This window comes from Alosa alosa, chromosome 7, assembly GCF_017589495.1.
Source record: "Alosa alosa isolate M-15738 ecotype Scorff River chromosome 7, AALO_Geno_1.1, whole genome shotgun sequence".
Classification (NCBI taxonomy): Eukaryota; Metazoa; Chordata; class Actinopteri; order Clupeiformes; family Clupeidae; genus Alosa; species Alosa alosa.
In genome coordinates this window covers 17,576,044-17,597,881 of record NC_063195.1, presented here as the reverse complement: position 1 = coordinate 17,597,881, position 21,838 = coordinate 17,576,044, and the positions used below count along the sequence as shown (strand labels likewise).

At 41.6% G+C, this 21,838-nt stretch overlaps 1 protein-coding gene across 1 annotated transcript in view; it reads left to right on the top strand.

Moving 5' to 3' along the window:
- Nucleotides 1-15,046: 15,046 nt before the first annotated feature.
- LOC125298629 overlaps nucleotides 15,047-21,838 on the top strand; it is a gene marked incomplete at its 3' end in the record, with an annotated part of 40,390 nt that continues 33,598 nt past the window's right edge. Inside the window, 2 exon segments of the mRNA XM_048249443.1 lie at nucleotides 15,047-15,481; nucleotides 19,197-19,446.

Genomic DNA, 21,838 nt, shown 5'->3' with positions numbered 1-21,838 from the left:
TTGCAGCAACAGCACGTAGACTGTACAGGAAAGCTGTGTATGAACTCATTCGAATATTTTGAAAACGTAACAGCTAGATATTCTGTCTTCTCATTTTGTAGACGAAAATGAAGAGATTTTATCTTAGTTTTTATTTCATGCAAAACATTTTAGTCTCGTCTTTTTTTTTAGTCAACAATAATGCATCTTAAGATAGTCTTAGTCAGTGTTTCAGGACATTACTGCCGTCTCGTCATCGTCTCGTCTTAGTCATGAAAAAAAAGGTTGTTGACGAACATATTTCCTCTCGTCTCGTCTGACGAAATTAACACTAGTCACTAGTCCAGTTGAGGAAGACCCTCCACTTTGTGCTGCAGGTGATGAAGTGGTCACTAGTCCAGATGGAAGACCCTCCACTTTGTGCTGCGGCTGATGAAGAGCTTGGCACTGGTCAAGAACTGTGCGTTGGGCTTCCTGGTGGCCAGGCACCTGTGCTAACGCTGTCCACTCAGAGAGACGCACCTGTGGCTAACACTGTCCACTCAGAGAGACGCACCTGTGGCTAACGCTGTCCACTCCGAGAGACGCACCTGTGGCTAACACTGTCCACTCAGAGAGACGCACCTGCGGCTATCACTGTTGACTCAGAGAGACGCACCTGTGGCTAACGCTGTCCACTCCGAGAGACGCACCTGTGGCTAACGCTGTCCACTCAGAGAGACGCACCTGTGGCTAACACTGTCCACTCAGAGAGAAGGCCATCTTCATTGAAAGAGTCCTACAAGCATGAACTCTACCATGAACTGCTCACTGATCAGTTCCTACAGCACTGCTGGTGTGCTACTAACAGGTGGCCCTGCTACCATGAGCTGCTCACTGATCAGTTCCTACAGCACTGCTGGTGTGCTACTAACAGGTAGCTCTGCATCAGGAGGGCTGAAAAATAATTCAGTGGAAATGCATGGATTCCAGTTTCTTCCAGTAGCAGCAACTGGAATCCATGCATTTCCACTGAATTATTTTTGGAATCTGATCCCTTATCATACCTGTTCATTCTTACTCGTTGCTCGACTTATCGTGACTAAATTCAAGATGGCTGCAAACGCTAAACTTTGTGAAGATACTGTCTGTATAAATCGTCTTGTAAGTAAACTACCAGTGCTTTTTCAAAGTTCTCAATGTCTCGTTTTAAATGTCAGGGCCCTCAGAAGTCTACCAATGAAGTGTGGAGATACATTGAGAATCGTAAATGGGTGTAAAACAGTGATTCATTTGCATGGCTAGCCCAATGCCGAAGCACCACTATTGAAAAAGCAGTTGGCAGCATCGGCTAACTAGCGCCCGATTTTGGAGTGCAGGGGACAAGCCGAGATGGGCTATGAGACATACGTTCACACTCGGTATCATGATTCAATATCACTCCGGAATTCTCCTTTAAGCCAGGCGGCTGACCCCCAGGCTGACTCCAGCATAATCGTCCAGGCTTGACGGCCGTGTACCTTGGCTGATGCCCCATCACAAACCCGTCTCCTCCAGCTTAGTCCTGACCGCTTTCTGCCAGATTCACTTTGGTCTTTGACTCCTCTCTCTGCTGGAGTGTGACTGCTCTCCACCAGGTCCTCTTTGGCCTTTGGCCTCTCTCTGTTGGAGTCTATTGGAGTCCATCTGAGGGCAGCTTTAGGAATCCTGCTTCTCAGGATGTGACCGAGCCATCTGACCAGAGGCACACCTTGTCAACAGGCAAGGCAGGCAACTGCTCGGAGCCCCGAGCCGCTAGGGGGCCCCCGACCTGGTCTCAGCGCGTTTGCCGGTGGGTCAAGCAAGGATTTCGTCCATAGAGATTGAATGATGTATTTTGCGTGCTCCTGTCCTGTTGTACAAACAGTACATCTGTACATATGTAGGCCCTATGCTAGGGCCTTATAAACAGCGGATCTGTGTTCAAAAGAGTTCAAAGAATCCACACATATTTAGGCTACTGTGGTAAACGTCAATCGAGGGTGCAGTGATGACGGATCGGAGTTTGCCATTTAGCTTACTCAATGAAGTTATAGTGGGCTAATGTTAATTGGCAGACAGATTGTACATGGTTTGTTACATCTATACGACAGTAAACTTCAGCTAGCTAGCGACAGTTACAACTAGTTAAGCAAGGAGATCGTTAACGTTATGTTTGTATTAGGGCTGCTAGCCATAACATGTTAATAGCGATGCAGTAAGGACCAAGCATACGCGTTAATTTTTGCGTCAAAGTGCGTCAAAAACACACCCTTTCTTCTTTGTTACCGCAACTGTTCATTGCAGCGAGATGAACCCTATATTGCGTGACAGAGCAGAAGTGGGGCTTTACAACGAGACTACGCACTTGTCTGTACGATCAAGTATGAAAATAAATTTAAAAAATCATGAAATTAAATCAAATTGCATTACAGTCTATACTTCTCTGCGTTCACCTGCGCACCTATTACTCTCGTTTGAATTACTCGCGAACCCGTGATCGCATAGATATGGCAAGCATATCAGATGAAAGAGGAGACACAGGGCTATCATTTGATACCAAGTACATCCTTCTGGGTTATAAAACAGACAGCAAAATAATAACTTAAGCAAAATAATAATTTCATATAGCTGGACTTACCCCATGTTTTGTCTGTTTTTGTGGCAAAGCATGTTTATAATCCAACGCTATCGTGTTTCTCTATGGCAAAAAGCATGTCCATGATCCTAGCAAATTCCTGCATGGCATCTAGGGCTTTGACTTTGGCCCAAAAATCATATTCGAAGTTCGTTTGTTTATATTCGAATATGTATTAATAATATTTTAACCATTAAATGTCTCCAGTAAGACCGATATTGGTATCAAACTTAAGTTCTATATGTTCTGTCCACCAGAGGGCAATGTACCAGTCAATGTCAATAGACTATGTGCACGAAAGGTTCAAATTGTTAAAATTGTTATTGAGATAGGGCTGGGCGATAAAACGATAGCGATATGTATCGCAATAGACATGTAATCGATATCAATAAAAAATATGTTCGATAGAACATTCATAATTATAAGCAACACACACCTCCTGCCTTACGTTGTCCATAAATAAATAGGCTAAATATATCTTGCATTGTAGTATGTCAAACTCTACCAGAGTAGGCGATAGAAGTAGGCCTACCTCAACACAGACTCTCCTTCCCCCGTACACTCTCTCTCTCTCCCTCTCAACAGGCGCATCCCTCCTCAGCATGCACAACATGTAATCCAAACATTAATCGTACAAGATGACTGGCTAAATTGCTATTAAATCCGGTTAGCATCATTAGCAGGCTGCACGAATTTGTTTAAAACTGTTGCATTCAAATTGACTGCTAAGTTCTAATCATCTCAATCCCGATGCAAATGGAAAAGTATTTTCCAAGACTCAAACGGGCCTGTCCCAAGGAGAAAAAAGTATTCATTTGAAACTGAAGCACACGTAGGGAAACTGAACAGTCTAACCAGATATGATACACTAGCAAATTAAGCTAACGTTACTTTGTTTACAATATTTCCAGGCTTCAACCAGTGCTGCTTTTAATTCAGACTTATCTGCACATTTATTTATTTGAGTGTTTTTCATGATTGTGTTGCCATTTCTTTTCCCTGTTTGCTTTGATTGATAACTGAGGTGATTAAAATCAGAGGAAGGTTAAGTTTAAAATAAAAGTGTCTATTATGTCTATGTGTGAGCTCACTAAGCGCAAACCAGCCAGATGCTAACGTCACCTACAGGAGCCCAGATGACCAATAATAGCCTTGCTAATGAGCTTGTGATTTTACTTCACCAGGCGTGAAAGAAAAACTCGGAATCTGAATCAAAAATAACGTTTACAACCAAATACATTTATAGAAATGATCTCCATAGGCTAGAGGTTCGAATATTAAGAGATCCCTAAAATTCGTTCGAATATCTTTAATTTTAAAAATAATCGAATTATATTCGAATAACCAAGTTCGGAATCAAAGCCCTAATGGCATCCAATTCAAGGCTCACATTGCATCCCAATTTGTTCAACAAAGAAACCCCTTTTTTGCCTCTACTTTGTTCATAGCAAAGCAGTAAAAAGTTGTTTGTGGAGTGCATACACCACTAACACACAAACTCGGATCAAGTCAGGTCAGATCAGTTCGTGTCACAGATATGGAGCGCAGAAAGGTAATTTTTCATCACTAAATAAAAAAATGCCCATTTATTTCTGTAAGGCACACACCACATATGTCTGTAAATTGCTCAGCCCCAGAGAATCCTCCCACAATTATATTACCAGATTCAGGACAGTCTGCTCTACACACACATGTAAGGCAAGTCGAGCTGCCAGCTTGCAGTGGTGAGATACATGTCAAAATATAAGAATTTTTATAATACGCTTTTTGTATTTTTAGTCGCGCATTACGAAGCGTGAAGCTGCGTGAAGCTTTAGTACCACTTTCAGCCACTGTGCGTCGCTCTGGCACTGTACATCGCTCTGTCAGTAGCCTCACTGCCGCCCCTTCTGAAAAAACAGAACCTTTAAACAAGAGAGGAATCCCAGCCTACGAATTCAATAACAAAATAAATCATGCATAATTAAACATTACCTCGATTAAGGCTACTTGGGTATGGCTTAAGGCTTGACTACACGGTGGTAGCGAAAATCGAAATCTGCTTTTGATAGCCTACCGGTGCCGCTCCACAAAACTAAAAAATATCTTAATTTGCTTTCTACGTTATTGTCAATGTTGCGGGTAACGCAACTACGCAAATCAAAACAGTGTCTTGTGTGATAATTGAGACAGTAGAGAAATAACTGTTCAGAATTAATCTGTAGCTTCTGCAAAACAATCTAGCGACGTTTTTAACAGGCTAGACAACTATGACCCACGTTAATTTGCCCTACTTCTTGACTGCAATGTAGTCAATCGACTGCTTGACATGTCATTTTTATTTTTCTGTACAATAAACAAATACATCTGCTTTATGCCGCAGAATTACATTCATATTTGGCTGACTTCTATTCCAAGATTAAGATAGTAGCCTATACAAAAAGTACTTCATACTATCATAAAATTGTTTTAAAACGAATAGCTATTTGCAATTTGACAAATCACTGGTCCTCATTTTGCGAATGCGAGGACGATATGAGCCTGTAGTTAGATGTCCGAGTCACGCATAGGCTTGTTTGAAAACCACTGGCTCGTAATCACAATAATTTAACACACGACAGTTGGATAGCCTACTTCATAATGTCCCCATGCCTACATTTTTGTGAGTAGCATAGAGATCGTTAAAAACAATAAAGTATGGCTCTCCGTTTGGGACATCGAAAACTTATATTTGGTAGACTACCGTCGGAGATGCTGACTTGCAAAGGCCTTGGGATAACACGTTATCTCCACTATCATCAGTCATGCCCCTTGATCAAAGTGGGGAATGAAATAAGAGTTTGAGAACCACTGGCTTAACAAGTTACCTGCAGTCCAGAATCTGTTGCAAATTCACAAACAGAATTTCACTTCACCTGTTGCTCAATATTCTGGTATCATTACAAACATTATTCTGTGTCCTAAAAATGTTTGTCATTTTTCGTTGCAAAATCAAAGCGGGGGACAATTGAGACACACATTGGATTTCTATGACTTGAACACCACACTATCCACAGCTGTGGTATCAGGGGCAGGAGGATTACTGTTAGCGCAGGCTTTATATAAAATTCTTCAACAGAAGGCCTCGAATGCAGGCTTGCCCAAAATAAAGGCCTGTGGTTTGCGCAGCCTACAGTAAGTACATTAGGTTAAATAACAGACCCGCCACAATACGCGGTATGATGCTTTTTTACGAGCGCTCTAGAATCTTTGACCAAGAGTGAGTGAGTCTTCGTTGCTATGGATGACGTTATTACTCATGCACGAGCTTGACTGAAGTGACCACCTTGATTGGCTGACGATTGTAACGCGGGAAGGATTCCAAACATCTCCCTTCCGATGATGAGTGACAGGTGACAGGTCGGAGAATGCATGCGCTAAGTAGTGCGAAGGATGGAAGATGATGAATAACTGAATAAAAAGGCCTAGCCTAAATGAATAAAGAGTATGGCAAAACAAATAGCCTAGTAGCCTAATGAAACATAGGCCTATGGATTGAAAGCCTAGAAATCTAGACGCGCCCCTAGGCTAGTCTAGCAAATCTCCGTTGGCTTGTGAGCTCCAGAAATCGAAACTTAATCAGGACATTGAAATCGTGTATAGAGTCGTTTGGTGGGCTTAACATAATGATTGATGGCAGAGTTGCAACGGTTTGGCTTGAATTCCCTGCTACTTGAAAACAAATATCCTATTGCGTCCTATTGTGTGCAGAGGGAATTTGAAAGACAACTGATTATCCCGCCCCTCGGACTGAGCACTGCGAACGGTGAGTGCCCATACCCTACATTTTAATGTGGGTCTGGCTCGCCAGGCTAATGGATTGATGCAGTATCTTTGCAACATTAGGCTATTAAATTAATCTGTCACCATATGCCTAGGCTACGTTTGCAAAGAGGAGAACATTTTAATTTGATTCACAATGAAACATTACATTTAATTTACATGTTGACAATGAGTAGTGTTGGTTGTTGTTGTTATTGCATCCCTTTTATGAATGCGAAATTGTTCCCTCGCGATTGGAATCTCGTCCCGCATAGGCTGCGCATTTCAAAACATCGCAACGTAAAATGCCACAAAAAGCTGTTTATGAATAGGTCTTAGTGAGTTAGGAGTCCTCTCGACTTCTTTTAAGCTGCCCCAGACTTAGGTGCTACTTTTAGGTCTAAAATGCTTCGTGAATTACTTTTAGTGAAAAAAATTAGTTGTCCTAAAGTTAGGAGTGACACACCCATTATTTTTAGGAGTTGCTCCTAAATTCGCCAGATAGGAGCTACTTTTAGCCTTAAAATTCTTTGTGAATACGGCCCCTGAATAAAAAGGCCTAGCCTAAATTAATCAAGAGTAAGGCAAAACAAATAGCCTAGTAGCCTAATGAAACATAAGGATTGATGTAGGCCTAGTATCTTTGTAACATTATTAAATGATTCTGTTACTATGCCTACGTTTGCAAAAGAGACCATTTTAATTTGATTCACAATGTTACATTTAATTTACATGTTGACAATAAGTAGCCTAGTTTTGTTTGTTGTTGGTGGCGTTATTGAATGTTAGTTATGCCTACAATGCAAAATTGCTTCCACACAATTGGAAGCTCCTGTAGCTGCATAGGATTTCAAAACACGGCGAAATGCCTCAGGTTTGTGAATAGGTCTGTGAGTTAGGAGTCCTCTTGACTTCTTTTAAGCTGACACAGAGGTGGGAAGGTGGGATTTGTTGGGGGCAGGGCCAGATTAACTGAGCACAAATGTCTGATGGCCCCCCTTCCCCCCAGCCAACGTGAATCGGGTGGTCAGTTAGGCCTATATCGTTAAGATTTTTCTTGCCATCTAAGGCACGAGCGCATCTGTGAGGCCAAGCCATTACATTAAAACGGCAAGACAGCGGGGAAAGTTAAAATATATGATAAACACAGAAAAAGTTGGCATGCATTGTTTCGGTCCCCGTGCACAGGGATTATTTGTCATATTATTAATCACATATGATTATTTGTGAAATTGTGCAAACAGGCACAACACATTTGAAAAGGAAGGACTGGTAGTATGCAAGCTCGTGGGAAAGATTGATTTAAGAACGTTATCACAGTGTGTGGCTGTGGCGCAAAGCAGCGCGGGTGGAAGACAGCGACAATTGGCAGGGGAGGGTCTTTTTTTAACAATTCGGTTGGAGGGTCATTGAACAATTTCTAGCAGGCAAGGGAGGGTCATGCAACTTTTGACTGAAGCACTCAAAATTCCTCCGGTGGCCCCTTCAATAAATAATGAACAGTCCCTAGATTGCTGCTGGGCTATATGTCTTGGTTCATGTCTGTTAACAACTCATTGCCGTCAAACGTGTAGCCTATCTCGCGGTTGCATCCATTACAAACAAACATGCAATGTGAACGTCTGGGATGGGGGAGAGCACTAAATGCTCTACTGAATAAGCACGAAGTCAAACCTTTAAATAAAAAACACTCTTTAATAATCAAAAAAATAAACGCTAATGAAGTAAACTTGTGACCATCAAAAAACGTTTATCGCCTGTAACTCCGTGATAACAGGACGTAAAAGGAAGGCATTTGGCTGAGCAACGGAGGTTAATATGCTCTATATTTTGTCCAAATGATGTCTATCATCGTTGCACTCACCAGAATGTTTAATTTGTCCTGCGTTTCTTCTACGGCTGCAAACGGGATTCACTTGCAGTTAACCAAATATTTCTTTATTATAGGCAGGGCAGGCATATTTCTGGCTATTAAATTATTTCTAAACCAGTCTGCTAAAGTCTGTAGTGAGGTCTGTGTAGGGTTTTCCAGGCTCCATTTCTTTTTACGAGACACCCTGCACACTTGAGATATCTACCGGTTGTTTGGTTTGTTGCAGCGTCGTTGCAGCGTCACTGGAAAAAATACAAATGTCGCGTGATACCGCGTGATACCGCGTGATCCCCGCGGACCGCGAGTGAAGCTGGCCAAGTCGAAGCACTGCCCACTGTACACTCTGTGTATTTTTTAATGTGTATCAGCTGTACTGTCTATATTACTATTGTGTGTACATTCAGAAAAAGCCCACCCTCATTACATCACAGTTGTGTTATAACCACAGACTGTAAAAAATATAGATAGATATACAGGTTATAACTTACATTACCAGTACTTGGATTTGTGGAGCTCATGGCACAATTCGAACGGGACCGGGACCAAAATTTTTTTTTTTTTTCTGAAGTTAGGTCCCATGGACTAGAAGCAGAAGGGTGGGACTTAAGCACTATAGTCTGTGCGCACTAAAAAGTAAAATAAAGTCCCCTCCAAATACAGCACAGTTGTTTTATAACTTAACCTACTATACTCTGAGATGGTTCTCACATCTCCCTGGTAGGTAACACACGAGAGAGCAGGGTTTTGTTATGGCCTTACAAGGGAACAGGGGTCCCTAGGAGGAACAGTCATTTGCCAGGTTGAAAAGAAGAAGAGCTCACACAAGCTGTGTGTCAGGCCTCTAAAATGGAGGATCCACACGGCTCTTGGCACTCAAAGTCCTTGTTAACACATTTGCTTGGTTTTCTGTAGCTTTTCCAGATCATGATTTATTTATATTGTTGATTTCTGTTTAGTATGAATATTACAGGTTATTTAAACATCTATTGCTGTGATTGCTTGTAAAAACTATTTGATTTATCTAAGTCGGTGAACGTATACAGTCCACGAGACAGTAGCCTACTATGATGTTCTAAAATTCCTGTCGATCAGGGATTTTAGCCTACAAAAGGGTACGGTAAACACACGTTTGCAGTAATAGATTATGTGTCAGATATCAAATAAACTTGGTCATATATTAATACTGTCTGTCTGTTGTTTTATTTCTTCACAATTCGCCTTATTCAGGTGGCGGCTATTGTAAATCAAAACGAGGCTACAGGGTACACAAACCGGATTGTTGTGCATTTGCTAGGAGGTGGCGAAAATGCATTAATGATATAGTCAGTGTACCCTGTAGCCTCGTTTTGGTTCACACTATGGCCACCACCTGAATAAGGTGAATACTAAAACACACTCAGGCTAAATACTAGCCAATTATGTTCAATTAACTTTTTCAGGATCTCAGCAGTCAAATGGAGATGGTAAGCTCATGGAACCTCTTTGGAGTGCAGAGTCAGATGGTCCAGAACCCTACGGCCCGTCTGGTCTTTAATCAACCAAAAAGGGCACACGTTAACCCGCTGATCAATGAGCTCCACTGGCTTCCCTTAGCTGCCTGTATCAAATTCAAGTCACTAATGCTTGCATACACAGTGTTTGCCTGGTCTGCACCCACCCGTCATCTGACACTGCCACTTCCACAGCAATCCACACTTTTTTCATTTGTGATCTCCCATTGGTGGAACGATCTGGCAAGTCCCATCAGCAAGGGTGTCCCTCTCTGTCTTCATAAAACTCTTAAAGATACAACTCTTTCAAGAATACTTCCTCTCCTTGCTCTTCTGACAAACTCACACTCACAAACCTAATTGCACTTACCACACTCTTCCCTCTCTTCTCTCCTCTACCTCTGTCTCCTTCCTCTCCACTGCTCTCTCTTCCCTTCTCCACCTCCTCCTCTACCACTTCTTCTGTACATAAATGTACATGCATACGTACTACTCAAAATATGGCAGGAGGAGAAGTGGTAGAGATGTACATGCGTACGTACTACTCAAAGTATGGCAGGAGGAGAAGTGGTAGAGGAGGAGGTGGAGAAGGGAAGAGAGAGAAGTGGAGAGGAAGGACACAGAGACAGAGTATTCTAAGAATGCTCCTCAACCCTGGGTGTTTTGTATGTAAGGGATAATGTATATAGAACGCCGGTTATTGTCGGGAGATAGGTCCCGACAGGGCGAACCGGACCCCGACGCGCAGCGCAGGGGTCTTGTTCCGCCCTGAAGGGACCTATCTCCCGACAATGACAGGCGTTCTATACATCATCCCGCTTAATACACGGCTACTTACCAAAACGACACAATAAACTCCCCACGATATGACTCTTTAGCATAGGCGTGCATACATAGACACTAGGTGGCAGCGGCGCCGGAACGAGTTTGAAAGTGGGGGTGCAAAAAAAAGAAAGACAAATCTGGTTTCGGGCTGGGTTCCCCGAGACCATTTTGAAAATTCCAGAGGCCAACTATTCACGCACGTTTTCACGTGGGATATTACGATATAAGATAGTCTAATACCTAATAATTTTTAAGGTGCGTGGTTAGGCGCTGTGGTTTCATTCAAGCTGATTGGACTGCAAGTAGCGTCTTTTTACGCACCGAGTGATTTAGTCTAGGCTACAAGTTCTAAATGAATAATCTGCTAAAATAAACTGCGCCTGATATTGACAGACACAGACACACCAGCATAACCTGAATTTCTATTCAAGGAATAAAGGAGGTAGTCTATAGTCTACAATAATAATAATCGCAATCTCCATTTTCTGTCCTGTGCACGCAGCCAAGCCTTGTTAATGACTGTGATGAAAAGATCTGCACGTAACCTACTTGCTACATTTTGAAGGTTAGCGTAAAAGGTCCCCGGTAACCTGTCACTGTTTATCCCCGTAAGAAAACGACACTAGAATTAGTTACCCAACTGTGCCTGTTCCCTTTGTGTTTGACTGTAAGCATGTTATACATTAATTAGTGATTAAAAATGACCTTTCTGCGCTCTATACTTGTAACACGAACTGCTGACTCGAGTTTACGTGTGTGCCTGTCTGCACTCATGATTCTCCACAACTTTTTACTGCATTGCCATGAAGTAAAGGCAAAAAAGGCGTTTCTTTGTCGAACAAATTGGGATGCAATGTGAGCCTTGATATACCAATACCATGCAGGAATTTGCTATGATCTCAAAACCGGATTATGAACATTCTTTGCCATAGAGAAACACTCAATAGCGTTGGATTATAAATATGCTTTGCCACAAAAACAGAGAAAAACGTTAGGTAAGTCGAGCTATATGAAGTTATTATTTTGCGGTCACTTCGTCTGTTTTATATCCCAGAAGGATGTACTTGGTATCAAATGATAGCTCTGGGTCTCCTCTTTCATCTGACATGCGTGGCATATCCGATCACAGGTCCGCGAGTAATTCAAACGAGAGTAATGGGTGTGCAGTTGGTTTTGTACATGACGTTATTATTTTGCAGTCACTTTGTCTGTTTACACAAGCCAGAAGGATCGACATACTTGGTACCAATGGATAGCCCCGTGTCTCCTCTTTCATCTGATATGCTTGCCATATATATGCGTTCACGGGTTCGCGAGTAATTCAAACGAGAGTGGGTGCGCAGGTGAACGCAGAGACTGTAAATATGATGCAATTTGATTTAATTTCATGTTTTTTTTTATCTTCATACTTTAACGTACAGACAAGTGCGTGGTCTCGTTGGAAAGCCCTACTTCTGCTCTGTCACGGGATAAAGGCTTCTCGCTGCTATGAACAGTTGCGGAGCAATGTAACAGAGAAGAAAGGGTGTGTTTTTTGACGCACTTTGCATCAATCGGCTTAGAACTGTTAAAATCTCACGTACCCCCTGGAGTGCCTTCACGTACCCCCAGGGGTACGTGTACCCCCATTTGGGAACCACTGCTCTAATCAATGCGATGCCGTGTCGTTGTTGTGGTCAACAGGTGCCCTTTTTTTTTTTTACTCCCGAAAAGTGTGGGTGCGTTCACACCCCCTGCACCGGTGCTTCCGGCGCGCTTGCTAGGTGGTGCTATAGGAAGTTTGCCCTTTATCAACGAAAATGCCCTTTTGAAACTTGTTTTTTTTTATTATTAATATTATTAAGATTTTACTGAGGTCGGTTTTGAAATTATCTTTTGAAAACCTGAGCAATTAAAAACGACTGAAACAATGCCCCGAAATGAGCCACCTCCTTGCGCACACCCGACCAGCCTATCTCTCTTCCTTTGTCACGTGAACTCGCGCGGTCGCGCGCAGGGCACGCCAGATGCGCAGCGCCATAGCAGTTCAGTAAGCGTCTTCAGAGAGCAGGCATGGTCGCTGATAGGCTGCTTCTCCCGTGCCCCATCAGCCAGGTGACATACAGATCAAGCAAAATCTTACAGTTTGCCCTCTAAGCCCAACATGTAATAATTTTGTTGTGCAGTAAAATGTCTCATTCAGCACCAAACAAGCATTTTTGCCGACTGGTCACCTGATAAACTAGTTAGATGAAGCTAGATAAAGTTTTACGCTGTAGCCCAAATCAATGACAGATAACGTGACGACCACATACAAATAATTTCGGTAGATTTTGCAAATTTATGTGTTAAGAACGTTTTCTGTTGTATATGTTTTGTTAGGCAACATGTATTAACACTTTCATTTGTGACAGAAGAAACGGGAAGTTCCCCATTACCTGTGAAAAATGCCCATCTGCATTCATGTAATGACAACAGTCAGTAGCCCACTATAACTCCTCGTACTGTTTGGTCTCTTTATTGTCTTACAGATCAAGTAAAATCGTACAGTTTGCCCTCTAAGCCCAACATGTAATCATTTTGTTGTGCAGTAAAATCAAACAACTAAGCATTTTTAGCCGACTGGTCACCTGTTAAAGTTTTACGCTGTAGCCCAAGTCAATGACAGATAACGTGAGGACGACCACATAGGCTACAAATAATTTCGGTAGTTTGCAATTGCAAATCTATGTGTTAAGACGAACGTTTTCTGTTGTATAGGTTTTGTTAGGCAACATAAATTAACACATTTTGGTCTCTTTATTGTCTTAATTGTATATTGATTTACTAATTGTGCAGCACAAGTCAAATTTCATTCAACATGTGCGTGTAATTGTATTTTATAATTAAGTGTTCCACGTGCGCTAAACAGTTTTGCTGAGAAACAAATAGTTCGCAACAAAACACGCTTAACTTGAATCAAACATTCTTTAGAACACAGCTGATCAACCGTCTGCTTTCACTTTTGAATGAAGTTCCAATCCTTGCGTAGTGACTTAGAAGCACAAAGCCCATTTTCCTTAGCAACGGTCTGTTATGTAAGGGATAATGTATTGTCCGCCGGTAATTATCAGAAAATAAGTCCGACAGGGAGAACAGAACCCCGACGCGCAGCGGAGCCAAAACGAGAAAAGAAACCTAACACAATGGGTCTTTAAAATTATTTTGCTACCGTTTCGTGTCTTCTGCTGACAAAATAAATAGTTCGCCACACAGATAGAACTTGACAGTTTCAGGTGTTGCGTAGCAACGTCTTACTAGCTTAGCCCACTTTCCCTTTCAATGAAATTCCATTGCAATAAGCGAACAGACGTCTTGCGGAGGGATATGAAAGACGTTAATCAACCCGTTGCCATTGACAGCGGTGATTATATACTTTGCCGGTGATTTATGTAGATTTAACATAGGCCCGAACGTTGGGAAGGCCCATTCATGTGAATGGAACTTTCTGCAGCACTCTGAAGAGCCGTGTAATAATCAGAATTAGCAGACCGCCGAACGTTGGGAAGGCCCATTTAAGTGAATGGAGCATTATGCAGCACTATGAAGAGCCGTGTAATAAAATTGTATGAAATATTATTGTCTTTGTCCTGCAATAGGTCTTATGTTATGTGTTAATTGTCCTAACACCAAGGACCAAGTTGGAAATAAGTGTTTGCACTTTAACATGTTACCCTTTGGATTATGTTGTTCCAAAATAAATCAAATCAAAAACACTCCTATCCTCTAGTATTGGGAGATGCAGTGGAAGTCCTAGATATGATCTCCCCTGCACTGTTATTCTATTGGTGTAGCTGTAGCTCTGTAGCTTAAATGGTAAAATGCTTAAACGTAATGATGTAAATCGCTTAGGATAAACGCGTCCGCCATAATGTGTAAATCATATGGAAATGCAGTACCGCTGTATGACCACAAGAGTGTAGTGTTTACCTTTCATAAGCACTGTTTTGTATGAAAGAATATACAAAATACAAAATGGGGTCGGGGTTTGTGGTTGTGCAGTTGTTAGGTAACAATGTTAGCCTGGGTGTTGCCATGCTGCCTTGCGCGCGATTTGGTTCACGCTGCTAAGGCAGCCTGGAGACCATGGAGCAAATTTTCGCCTGAGATAGGGAACCAATCACAGAACAGGTGGGAAAGCAAGACGATGATGAGCTATGCACAGACGCATTTGATAGACATCCGTGGCACCCAATAAACGGATCTGGGCATTTTTTTCAAATACGAGAAAATGAACGTTTGGTTCCCAGACCACGTCTCATTGAGAAGTGGTGGCGCTAGCCAGGCTATAACAATGTAGGCTAAACAGTATTTTTGCTGCCAATCAACAAAAAGTATGCCTTTTATGTCTGTGTACGCAGGCTACACAACCAAGAACAAAAACGTTTGAAACTATAAAACCCGGAAAAAAAAAACGGGACAATTCGTGTCCCGGGAAATATCATTAATTATCTGGGACAATCATTCAAAAAAGAGAACAATCCCGGGAAATCCAGTGCATGTGGAAACCCTAGTGGCCATACCGTATTGGCCTATTTCAGAATCACTGATACCATTCTTATCCTGGACAAAATTGTATTGCATTTGGGAGTAGCCTATACCAGAGGCCTCATTAAATGGCCCACTGTGTCCTGATTTTAGGTGTTATGGAAATGCCCACCATAGTCATTCTTGGAAGGCTATGTTGGCCTAGCCCAGACCCATGTTTTCTCTATCACTCTGGCAGCCATAGCCGTAACCACATGACTGAAGACGTAGCGTTCCGCACGTGACGGACGCGGAAGAAGGGAAAACGAAAGTAAATGTTAACAAGGAAAACACAATTTAGCAAGGAACAGAGACCGGTTGTGTGGAAGAATGTTTTAAACGTTTTATAAGGAGGTAAGTAGACATTGTAAATTGAATGTAAGGTTGTAATCCATACAGAGGTGGCAAGTGATGTCGATTTCGTGAACTGAAGGTAGGCTAATCAAGAGAGAAGTCTGTATCGGAACTCCCCCTATTACCGTCGGTCCCTTATTTCCGCCGTCTTGCGTGTGTCACTTAATATCCATTTCTATACAAACCAAGACGGCGGATTCCTAAAGAAACGCAGAGCTGTACACAGTGTTGTAAGGAAAATTGAGTTTTGGATAATGTTCAGCTTCGGCAGCTTTACAATGACTGAGGAAGCCTAGAGACGAGTCCATAGCAACAAGTTCATGTGTTGAATTTGTTATTACCCAGTGTGCTTTGTTGAATGGTCTCAATGCTTTATTGTTTATTTCATGTGAATACTTACTAGAGGAGTAACTTTTCTCGTTAGGCTAATGCAGTTGCAGGAAGTGTGCATTTAGTTTCCATGCTTATTGTGTTTCCACAACAATGTTAGTGAGTAAATCTACTGAAATGGCCACCATCTTGGTGAAGTGTGATGTGTAAGATCAGAAAGCAGAGGTTGGTTTTAAGGGCGGTAGCATAAGTTGATGTGTTTTCATAGTGCGTAAGAGCGTGGGCGGAAGACATGACAATTAGCCAGGGAGGGTCATGTCATTTTTGAAAATGCAGCTGGAGGGTCGTTGGAAATTACATAACAGACAGGGGAGGGTCATGCTAATTGTTTCCTATTAGTCAAAAACTGGTCATGTAGTTGGTTCATAGAATAGTTAATTTGTCTCCATCTCCTAGGCTACTTTTGCAACTCATGTGCATGTAAATTAGTGTGTGTATGTGTGTTTGCTTTTGTGTATACGTGCGTGCGTTTGTGTGTGTGTGTGTAGTGGGGTGCAGGTGTGTGTGTGTGTGTGCGCGTATGCGTGCCTGTGTGTGTGTTTATGTGTAGGCTATGCAATCCTGTGGGTAGATGTTTGAGTGTGTGTGTGCTTTCCTGTCTGCGTGTGTGTACGTGCAGTCGTGCACGCATGCATGCATGCATGCATGTGTGCAAATCACAAATGAGTGGGTATGGGCTAGGTTGATGCAGGCTCTTGAGACTTACCATAAATATTTTGTCATCTTGGGTGCAATGGTTCAGGTAGGGCTAGTTATTTAGCCTAGGGGGGTGGGGGAGACACCAAGTTTCATGTTCCCTGGTGTTTCAGTAACCCAGGAATCATTGAGGATGCAATAATTTCATTGCTAGTTTTTCATAATTACTATTTCAATTGTTTCATATTAAAATTCACTATATCACTCAATGTGAATGGCCTAAATTCCGTTATCAAACGCACACATGTTCTTGAGTATCTACATTGTAAAAAGGTAGACATTGCGCTGATCCAAGAAACACACCTAAAACAATGCGATATGGCACGATTTCAAAATAAACATTACAGATTAATTGCATCATCATGGGCCCTAAATAAGACCAAGGGAGTATGCATCCTTCTGAACAGGAAAATAGCCTGCAATGTAAATGCCACTGGAAATGATGACAATGGAAGACTTGCTTTTGCCCGTGTTAGCACACTCAATCATAAATTAGCTCTCACATCCATGTACTGGCCAAACGAGCCTGACAGAGAATTTTTTTCCTACATTGGAAACACATTGTTGGAACAAACTGACTGTTCTTTAGTGGTGGGAGATGATTGCAATGCAGTCCTTAATCCATCTCTTGATAAATCTAATTCAGATGCAATAGTCAATCCTTCATCTACTTTATTGAATATGCTTATCACAGATCTAAATCTTGTTGATATTTGGCGTATGCAGTATGCTACTGCTAGAGATTACACATTTTTCTCCAACAGACATAAGTCATTTTCCCGGATAGATTATATTTTTCTTCGCCCAACCCTAATTGCAGGACATACGTCCATTACCATCTTACCAATTCTACTATCTGATCACTCTGCACTATTCTGCAATGTTGATCTGCCCAACATTAAGACAAAGGCCCCCAGGTGGCATTTAAACACATCTTTATTAACTCTGGATTTCTTAGTTCACTCAAAGTACAATTAAAAGATTTGTTGGATATTAACACAAGGGAATGCTCTAATCCACAAGTTTTATGGGAGGCCACAAAGTGTTTTATTTGTGGCTTCTGTATTTCATTCTCTTCAACTTTAGCTAAAACAAAAGCTTCCCAGATCACAAATCTTGAAAGCAAAATAGAATCATTAGAGAACTCACAAAAACATAGCTTCTCAGATGATCAGTATAAACTTCTGGCATCTTTGAAACACTGGCCGTATCAAAGGCGGAATTTATTCTGCATGGAACCAGACAAAAGTACTACTTTGAAGCAGAGAGGCCTAGTCAACTGCTGGCTCTTATGCTTAAGGAATGTAAAAACAAAAGCTCACATCCCAGCAATAAATACACTTGATGGCAAAATTACAACTAATCCACAGGCCATTAATAATACATTCTTAACCCTTTAGGCGCCAGGTTTAAAAAAAAACATCATTCGATTTTTACATCAAAATTTCAAAAGGCCATGGCTTGAAAGTGGTCAGAGATAAAGTCCTACTTTAAATGTGAAAATCATTGAGTATGAACAAAAGTTTATGAAGGGGGTAAATTTACACATCTAATTTGCATATTATGACGTCAATGAATGACAACCACCTCGAATTATGCACATTTCAGTAAATACTGGATGTTGAACATTATTTGAGCAGTTTTGCTTACTTTTTTGTCATTTCACCCACATAACACCTGAACAGGAAAGCAGTCACATGTAAACCAACAATAGTAAACTATTACTATTACCACAAACCTTATTCTACTACAATAAAGTAGCCTGGTCAAATCAGTTCCTATCGCGGGTGACTTTGTAGTTCTTCAGAGCCCTATTTTTACTACCCGTGCTGTCTTTACTACGTCCATTACGGACACTATCATCACCTTTACCACTGGCACCTTCAGCTACGTTGGGCAGAGGGTCGACATAAGCGTGGTATGCTTAGTGAACACTGTCGGGGCCTTATTGTGGGTAGAGAGCAATAGACCTAAGCAAGCTGTGATTGCGTCAGACTCTAGCTCAGCTTTAATAAGCCTTAAACGTTGTCACTCTGAGTCTAGACAGGACATAGTATATGAAGTAATGCAAGTAGCCAACAATCTGCTTAAGTCTGGTATTAGTACTACATTTATATGGGTACCAGCTCATATAGGTGTAGGAGGTAATGAATTAGCAGATAAATGTGCAAAGAAAGCAGCAGGGAAGTCTGATATAGAGTTGAATATTAAATACAGCAAAGCTGAAGTCAAAAGTATAATCAAAGCTAAAATAAATGAAAAATGGCAATTTGTATGGGATAACGAACAGTCTGGAAGACACCTGCATAGTATTCAAGGAAAGGTGGGGAGGAGCAGGAATACATGCAGAAGCAAGCAAGAAGAAGATGTGGTGTCCAGAATGAGGCTAGGACATACAGGATTAAACAGAACATTAGTTACCATGAAAAAGCATGTTGATGGAATGTGTGAATATTGTAATAGTCAAGAGACCATAGAGCATGTAATTATGTTTTGTCCTGAGTACCATCAAGCCAGACAAAGATTTATCTCACAACTTGGTGAAATCCAGATGACATTAAATTTGAATGATATACTGCAAAGAGAATCGGGTGAAATTTGTTTTTCCTTTTTGTTTTCTTTTTTGAAGGTAACTGGGTTATTTAAAAGAATTTAGGAAAGTGTAGGATGACCATTTGATCCACACTCCAGTCCAGATGGTGGCGGTAATGCACCAAAAAGCTGGTTGCCAACCGCCATATAAAAAAGAAGAAGAAGAAGAAGAAGATGAACACTGTCGGAAAGACGCAAATGACGCACCTCCATTCACAGACGCAGCGTGACTAGACGATCGCTCATATTCTCCAAAAGGCAGATATTCTCCTTCAGAATCAGACTAGGTAAGTAACAGACCCAAGACTAAATCACATGTTAACTTTTTTCTTCAACATTTGGTGTATTTCTGCTTCAGTTTGTGCAAAACTATGGCCTGCATTGCTTCCGTGTTATGGAGGAAATGCACGTCGTCTTATGTGTTTCTCGTGTGTAATCGCGTGTAATACCACGTCCATTACGGACACTATCATCACTATTACCACTGGCACCTACAGCTATGTTGGGCAGAGGGTCGAAATAAGCATTGTATGCTTAGTGAACACTGTCGGAAAGACGCAAATGACGCACCTCCATTCACAGACGCAGCGTGACTAGACGATCGCTCATATTCTCCAAAAGGCAGATATTCTCCTTCAGAATCAGACTAGGTAAGTAACAGACCCAAGACTTCATCACATGTTAACTTTTTCTTCAACATTTGGTGTATTTCTGCTTCAGTTTGTGCAAAACTATGGCCTGCATTGCTTCCGTGTTATGGAGGAAATGCACGTCTTCTTATGTGTTTCTCGTGTGTAATCGCGTGTAATACCACGTCCATTACGGACACTATCATCACTATTACCACTGGCACCTACAGCTATGTTGGGCAGAGGGTCGAAATAAGCATTGTATGCTTAGTGAACACTGTCGGAAAGACGCAAATGACGCACCTCCATTCACAGACGCAGCGTGACTAGACGATCGCTCATATTCTCCAAAAGGCAGATATTCTCCTTCAGAATCAGACTAGGTAAATAACAGACCCAAGACTTCATCACATGTTAACTTTTTCTTCAACATTTGGTGTATTTCTGCTTCAGTTTGTGCAAAACTATGGCCTGCATTGCTTCCGTGTTATGGAGGAAATGCACGTCTTCTTATGTGTTTCTCGTGTGTAATCGCGTGTAATACCACGTCCATTACGGACACTATCATCACTATTACCACTGGCACCTACAGCTATGTTGGGCAGAGGGTCGAAATAAGCATTGTATGCTTAGTGAACACTGTCGGAAAGACGCAAATGACGCACCTCCATTCACAGACGCAGCGTGACTAGACGATCGCTCATATTCTCCAAAAGGCAGATATTCTCCTTCAGAATCAGACTAGGTAAGTAACAGACCCAAGACTTCATCACATGTTAACTTTTTCTTCAACATTTGGTGTATTTCTGCTTCAGTTTGTGCAAAACTATGGCCTGCATTGCTTCCGTGTTATGGAGGAAATGCACGTCTTCTTATGTGTTTCTCGTGTGTAATCGCGTGTAATACCACGTCCATTACGGACACTATCATCACTATTACCACTGGCACCTACAGCTATGTTGGGCAGAGGGTCGAAATAAGCATTGTATGCTTAGTGAACACTGTCGGAAAGACGCAAATGACGCACCTCCATTCACAGACGCAGCGTGACTAGACGATCGCTCATATTCTCCAAAAGGCAGATATTCTCCTTCAGAATCAGACTAGGTAAATAACAGACCCAAGACTTCATCACATGTTAACTTTTTCTTCAACATTTGGTGTATTTCTGCTTCAATTTGTGCAAAACTATGGCCTGCATTGCTTCCGTGTTATGGAGGAAATGCACGTCTTCTTATGTGTTTCTCGTGTGTAATCGCGTGTAATACCACGTCCATTACGGACACTATCATCACTATTACCACTGGCACCTACAGCTATGTTGGGCAGAGGGTCGAAATAAGCATTGTATGCTTAGTGAACACTGTCGGAAAGACGCAAATGACGCACCTCCATTCACAGACGCTCCGTGACTATCACTGCCAATAGACGATCGATCATATCCTCCAAAATGCAGATTTTATCCTTTAGAATCAGAATAGATGAATAAAAGACCCGAGACTTCATCACACGTGAATTTTTTTTTCAACATTTGGTGTATTTCTGCTTCAATTTGTGCAAAACTATGGCCCGCATCGCTTCCGCGTTATGGAGGAAATGCACGTCTTCTTCGCGTGTTTTTCACATGCTTCCTGAAAACTTTGAAAAAAAAGTTTGAGCTTGAATCGAAGCTCTGGGTGTCTGCCAACTAGTGGTCAAGAGTACAAATGAGATTTTACACTGTACTCGCGTCTATCGTCTGTTTTAATCAGTGACGTTGTTTGTCGCAATTTTGCGACTTTGGCGGGTAAAGTTTTATGAAAATCTATACAAATCAGAGATATCTTATGACAATGCTACCAGTAAACATTTTCTTGACAAATTAGAGCTTCCCTGCCTCAAGCAAACTGACCAAGATGATCTGGAAGCTGTGTTAGAGCTTATAAAGAGTTAAAGGCAAATCGCCTCATGCTGGATTCCATTACTTTTGCAATCAATAGTTTTCATAGGGATCAAAAAACAGCACTCATCACCTTACTCTTGAAAAAAGAAAAAGATTGATGCTCTAGTT